The 6,988-nt window shown below is 28.3% G+C and overlaps 1 long non-coding RNA gene across 1 annotated transcript; it reads left to right on the forward strand.

The window, feature by feature from the left end:
- The first annotated feature begins 372 nt into the window (after positions 1-372).
- LOC126550333 (uncharacterized) lies at positions 373-1,840 on the forward strand. Its single transcript, XR_007604399.1, has 3 exons — positions 373-414; positions 497-706; positions 1,496-1,840. It is a non-coding gene; the product is annotated as an uncharacterized LOC126550333 (long non-coding RNA).
- The last annotated feature ends 5,148 nt before the right edge of the window (positions 1,841-6,988 follow it).

Below are 6,988 nucleotides of genomic sequence, written 5' to 3' on the forward strand. Positions count from 1 at the left end.
TCTATAACAACTGCACATTGTAATATTATAATTTATTATAGAAGGACAGACTTTGATCCTGGTTTAATGTGAATTAATCACGTAATTTTTTTAGGAATCATTATTGTTCCCAACTCATAGGTAACACTTGTAGCATATAGGTCACAGGTAATAATTAAATATACGTAATATTATGTTAATATGGAAATTGTTTAATATTTTTACTGCAGTACACGTTATTATACAATATTATGTATATATTACATGCTATTATTTTCAAATAAGTTATATATTATAATTTAGTATGAATCTCGAAAGAAAATGGCTTCTTCTCTATATTCCTGTGGGAGTTGCTATGCGTATAGCATGAAAACAAACAATAAGTTGAACAAAAAGTAATTTAAACGTACATTATACGAAAATAGCATATCTGCAGTCTGTATTCAAAGAACCATGTTTACTCAAGTTAATTATTTTCAACTTATTAATTTTCTGTTTATTTGATTTTATCTTACAGTGACATTAAATGGAAATCAAGTGAATAGTGATATTATTTTGCATCTAACACACAAAACCATCACTTGTAACTAGATGTAACTCCACAAATATTATGAAAATAATTTGATTTTGGAACAACCATTTACATAAGCAATAAAAATCTATATATTTTTCTTATTACGCCAACAAATATTGAATCATATGTTTTTGGTGATCACTGTTATTAACAGTAAGTTTGTTATTTAAACTAGTTATAACTAATCAATATATATATATATATAAATATTTTTAACTTTTAAAATGTTTGGGGACCATGGAAAATTTAACAACTAGGTTTGTTTTTTGTATATTCAGTTCATGAAATATAAAATATGCTAAAATAAAACTTAAAATAAACACTTGACTATGAGTTACATTAACATTTTTAATTATTTTTTTTTCATTTTGTAGATAGAATCTGTTTATAATCGTTTCTAGAATATTAGGTATAAAATAATGAATTACAATTTCGTTTTATAAAAAATTTACGAATATTCCATTGTAACAAACTCAACTACAATAACATTTATCATATATTTTTATTATTTTTAGTTTATACAAAAAATATAAAAAAAACATTGAATTAAACTAGCAACTTTTAGACTAATAATATTTTCACTACATTTTTGGTCCATCTGGTAAATAAAAATCACAATGGCTTAGATGTCTGAAATATGATATTATAAATATATACACACACACACACATATATATATATTATATATATATGTGTGTCGTTATCATGTTAACTGCGCAATACGTAATAATATTTAAAAGCTATCGTCACACGAGTACGTAATAAAAGTCTACTGATAATCGTAAGAGGGTCGGAGAGTGAGCACAATCCCTTTCTTTTGGAAAACTGGAAAGTCAAGAAATCGGTCTCTCAGGACTCGTAAAACAGGACATCTCCTTTACTCTTCTATCCAGTTTTCCACTATACAAAGAGGGTAGTGAATTCGCTATTTTTTTCCCGTAGGAATATTTTTCGGCGGAAAATTGAACGCAGAGTCTTGAGTTTTTACCACTGACAGAACAGTTATCTTGCAACAGAAGGATGGAACAGATGCAAAAAGTCACTACATTTTATTGCAGAGTTTACTTCAAAAAGAAGTAGTCTGTTTAAGGGCGTGCAGTAAAAACATTTTATGACGTGTATAACACGAGGTTTCGAATAACGTAGTTTTATTATCGTGAATGATTCGATGTAATTCCTTAGAGTTACTTCTAGCTGATTTTAAATACAAACACAATGGTAGAATGAAAAATACCTTACAATAGATGACATGTGTAAATAGCACGAGTACCATTACATTGATAATAAATGACAATTATGTGTATGTACAATAAATATTTATTTGAAGTATTCATACCAACATTTCAATAATAATTATGATTTACTAAGCAATATTGCTATTGTAGTAACAAAAGGCATATGATATGCCAATTTTATAACATTAAATGGGTTTTAATATTATTGATATTAATATAATCTAATATATTATTCAGCTATTTTCATACATTATATTAATATTATTAAGCGAACGTAAATGTATTTATTTTACAATAATTATTTACATTTAACTAATAATTTTATCAGGTCTGATTTAGCTCAAATATTTTAGTTTTTAAAACTATATGTTAAATTCTATTTACCGGCATTTTAATTATCATATTTATTTGTTACATTCATGAATATTATACCAGTATAATTTACTCAACTCTCGATTTATGATATGATAACAATTATTTTAAACTAAGAAGTTTTGTTTCTTTACTATACACACTATTCGCGAACTGTTTTGTTTATTTTTTCTATGCAGATTTTAGTTTGTTTAGTCGTTCAATTAGTTTCTCTTGGGTTTATCGTTCTAGAAAGCATTCATAAAATAAACAACGAACCCTTTTCATTGTATTCTGTTGATTTCAAGCCACCCTGATGGTATACAGAACTAGTCTGAGCACACCATAAACTTTTGTTAAAACACTAAAAACATAGTTATTCGAATTAAATCAATTATTTTACTCTAAAATTAATGAAATCTCTCAAATGTTTGTATTACCGTATTAGCATATAAAATTGTAATTGGAAAGTATTAACTATTGGCTTTTCTACATCTGAAAATGTTAAAATTAAACCAAAAGTCTAGTTTTATATTTGCAGACTATTTGAAATAAATATTATATACATTAACTATGGTAGATTGAATAATGATATTTTTTTTTTTCATGTAATAATTGTATAAAAAATAATAAATTTTATGAAAATATAATAAGTTAGTTATAAGTGTTATAATGATAGTCATAATAAGCTGTTTTATTCATTATAATTTTATTTTCTAATGTTTACTTATATGTTATTATTATGTTGAGAATGCAAATAAAACTTAACTACTATTACATCTCGTATAGTGGTTAACCGGCCGGCATCATCCGCAAGCTATGCCCGGTTTGCCAGATAACGATTGTTTACCAGATAGTCTGGCGCTGTTATTTGTTTTAGTCCAAGACCGGGAAACATAGTATGGTGGCTTTTGTTAATTTCGATTATTTCAAACCTCAAACCTGAAAGAGAATTCTCAGAGATAGAAATGGAAACAGTCAATTCGAAAATCGAGAATATCCGACAGAAGACTTACGATCACGGTTAAATAAATACGAATCGGTGATCGAAATAAAGAGACAAAAAATACCTTCCCATAGGATGTATTGGGTGAGATATAAATCTCATAAGTTCTAAGAAGTTTCAAAGTTTTTAACGATTTCGATTTGTTCTTAACACAAAGTAAAATACGAAATAACGTACATGTGGCAATTTTGATACAAATGTCACATGACCTAAATAATATTATAGCGGTAAAATATTATAGTGCGGTTATAAATACAACTTTTATTACGCAGTATGTGTGTCTTTTATACATTATACTAATGAATTATTCAGAAACGATAATATCTTTACGGCGCTTAGAAAAAAATTTCAATTAGAGGATAATAATAATCTCTACTACGAAAGAAATTTATACAACATTATTTAACGTACAATAAAATAACCATGGATAAGTACATTAATTTCAAATTATATTCATAATATACATATGTTTTATGATTCCCAGAATTTTCCCTATTAAATAAATACAGTTAAAAACTGTACGCTAATATTTTTGATTAGTTATATCATAATAAATGATAATAACAAGATACTATAATAATATTATTGATTTAATCTATGGAAATGAATTTAAAGAATAGCTGTATAATATGTCACGTTAATAAAAAAAAAAAGCCATTAATAAGCTTCTCTAATCTTTACCGCGTGGAATGTAATATTTTATTTTATCTTAATTAGTACTTGATTCGTACTTTATATAAATGTGTACTGGAATGAGTGCATAATAAACATAAAGAAGAATGACATGATACGTGTTTTGCTTATTTTTTTCAATATCTTTATTTGAATCTCTATTTTCCGTATTTTTTTTTCGTTCGAAACGATTACGACGTTACGGAATGTTACATTTACGTACTAAAATATCAACCATAAATCATGTAAAACTCATTTTGTAGTCAATGATAATATTGTTCTTGCAAATGCTGTATAAACGGAAGTATATATGTCACTGTTATAACATTCTTAAGGACATGTACGTCCGGTAGAAGATTTTCGGCGCCAAATTTTATTGACAAAACACATGCAAGAATAAGTTTATTTATACACGTTTAATTTATAATATCAGAATTGTAAGACACCTAATTTCAATATTCGAGTAATAAAATACAAATTCAACTCTCTTATAAGTAATATTTCTAGACAATATTTTTATGACGCTCGGATAATACCATAAAATACAGATTGTTATAAATAAAAATTTAACTAACTCAACCCAAATATAATTTAACAATTACTATCTTAATTATATACGTCAGAAACTAAGGACATATTGTGTGTACCTAAAATTGTGTTTTAACGTTAAAAATTAAAACAATAATATCTTGTATCATATGTCGTTAGTTCAAATTTAATCTGGTTCTGAAATATTAATCCATTTTTTATAACGAGGTGTCATAAAATAATTAACATACGGATTTTATCTTATTATTGTTAGTTTCGTCGCTATTACGAAATGATAAAATATCATAACTGTCAAAATAAATTTTAAACATTTAAATTATTCCATTTAATAGGTATATACATTGTACTATATAATTAACTATTTAGGTACCCTGGCCGCCATCCAAGTCATTTCATACAGTTGACTATGGGTTTTTGTACAATTCTATTTTTATATTTTATTTATTATTGTTATTAGCGTCCCTCGAAAAAAATTATTGGGTTTCAGTGACAACGTGCTACGTTAAAATCGTAAAATTACTTGTAAAGTGCATTCTACGGAACACAGAATAAATAAATAACCACATTATATTGCCGAACGGCGCAGGTGGAACATGCGTTTCATCGTATCAGTGCATTACCCTAATAAAATATGCGTTTTACAAGTCGTCCCCGCGGGATAATGGCCGTCCAATTAGCCATTATGTGTGGTTCTCGGTGTGTATATATATATATATTATATGTGTAACATATAGTTTTATCAGCTGACAAACACGCGTGAGCAGCCAATAATGAATCACCTTTGAATCACCCAAATTGTCCGCCAATGGGCTTTCAACATAAATTGTCGATTGTATATATTGCACAGGACACTATACAGTAAAGGAGACATATTTTTTTTGTACCTAATTGTTGATGATGTACGCCGTGCAGGATTTGCATACGAAAACCATAGTAATAAACAACCCATTTCCATTAACGGTCGTCATATTATGTCTGACGATACGAAATATGTTTATACTGAAGGGGAAATATGGGAATACAATTTTCATTCTCAAAGATTATTCATTTACACGCAAATCATTATTCTTTTGTTTTCGGTAAATTTTTATTTATTTACATTTATCGCGAGTCTGACTGACATTTTTTTTTTTTTTTTAGTACTACCTATAGCAGTATTTTTCATGTTATCTCTCGTGATCTCACATCTCGACGGAAACAGTGGATGTTGGATAATATTCTGGAATACAAATATAGAGCACGATATATTTATGCCTATTCGTTATAAAATCATGAAATCTTGACAATAATTATTCATTATAATTTATTATTATCAACACTTACGTACGTAGAACTTAGAATATATTCTGTTTGAACTATATTTTGGACGACGAAAATCCAAAGGGGTGTCTCTTATAATATACTATTCGAAATTAACTATTAAGTTAATAACCGCCGCTCTCTTCGTGCAATAATAATAGTTATAATAATACCACGTACCACGAACATATTGCATTAGATAGGTGATGCCTATCGTATAATATTATTATATAGTTTAGAGCGGGTTAAGTCTTGTGCGTTTAACAAGCGACTCTGGACAATTAATACGGCTTAAACTCTTATCGGCACGCAGTTTATTAAACAACGTCTATGCTATATATTATTATTATGTGTGTGGGTTATATAATACGCGAGGCATTGGCGGCGTACACACATACAGAACCGTATACGTATATAATATATAATAGTACACTGCGCAGTGCATGTAATAATGTACATGTATTACGCGCGCGTATGTATATACGAAATGACAAACTGTTCGATTAACATCGGTGCATAAAATATACTCTTGCGAGAGGACTTTAGCGGCGACGGTGGCTTTTCGGCCATAAAATATTCAACGCTTAACTGTGGCCGATCTTAACGAGCGCTAAAACTGCGGGCAAAGTATACGCATAATTAGTCGAGTCGTTTGTTTATAATTCATAATAATTTCGAGACTTAGTGCTTACACGAGACTTCCTCTCCGGTTTATTAACCCGATATGAATATTAATGTCAGCCCCGTTCCAACGTGCCCGCCGGCGATGGTGGAGCCGACGAGCCAACGAGCCGAAATCCCTGTTACCACTTATTATAGTGTTACTACTACTTAATACCGCTATTAATACTACAGCGAGTCTATAACTGACATATATATATTATATTTAAAATTATATTGCAGATTGCAGAATGAATTACTGAGTAAACAGTACTTTCCTACAGCGAGCAGAAGTGAATCCACAACAATATGGCTGAGAATAAAAGAGGGACCAACTAATTAGAAATTTAAAAAAAAAACATTTTTTATACTTTTTTTCAATCATGTTTTAAATAAACATTGTCCGATGATAAATTATTTTCAACTGTTTTAAGTGAATTATATTTAATAATTATAAAACAATACGTTTGTCAATATGGATTATGCAAAATTGCACGTAATTAAACCGATACAGCTGTCACGTCATCAGTTGAACTATTCTCAATTGTATCTATTGTTAACATTGTATTACAAATTACAATAATCGTTTTCAACATATTAGTATATTATTTTTAAATACAAACGAAGATAACTTCGAAATAAAAAAAAAAAGTCAATGATTAA

The sequence above is a fragment of the Aphis gossypii genome, chromosome 2, assembly GCF_020184175.1.
Source record: "Aphis gossypii isolate Hap1 chromosome 2, ASM2018417v2, whole genome shotgun sequence".
In the NCBI taxonomy this organism is placed as follows: Eukaryota; Metazoa; Arthropoda; class Insecta; order Hemiptera; family Aphididae; genus Aphis; species Aphis gossypii.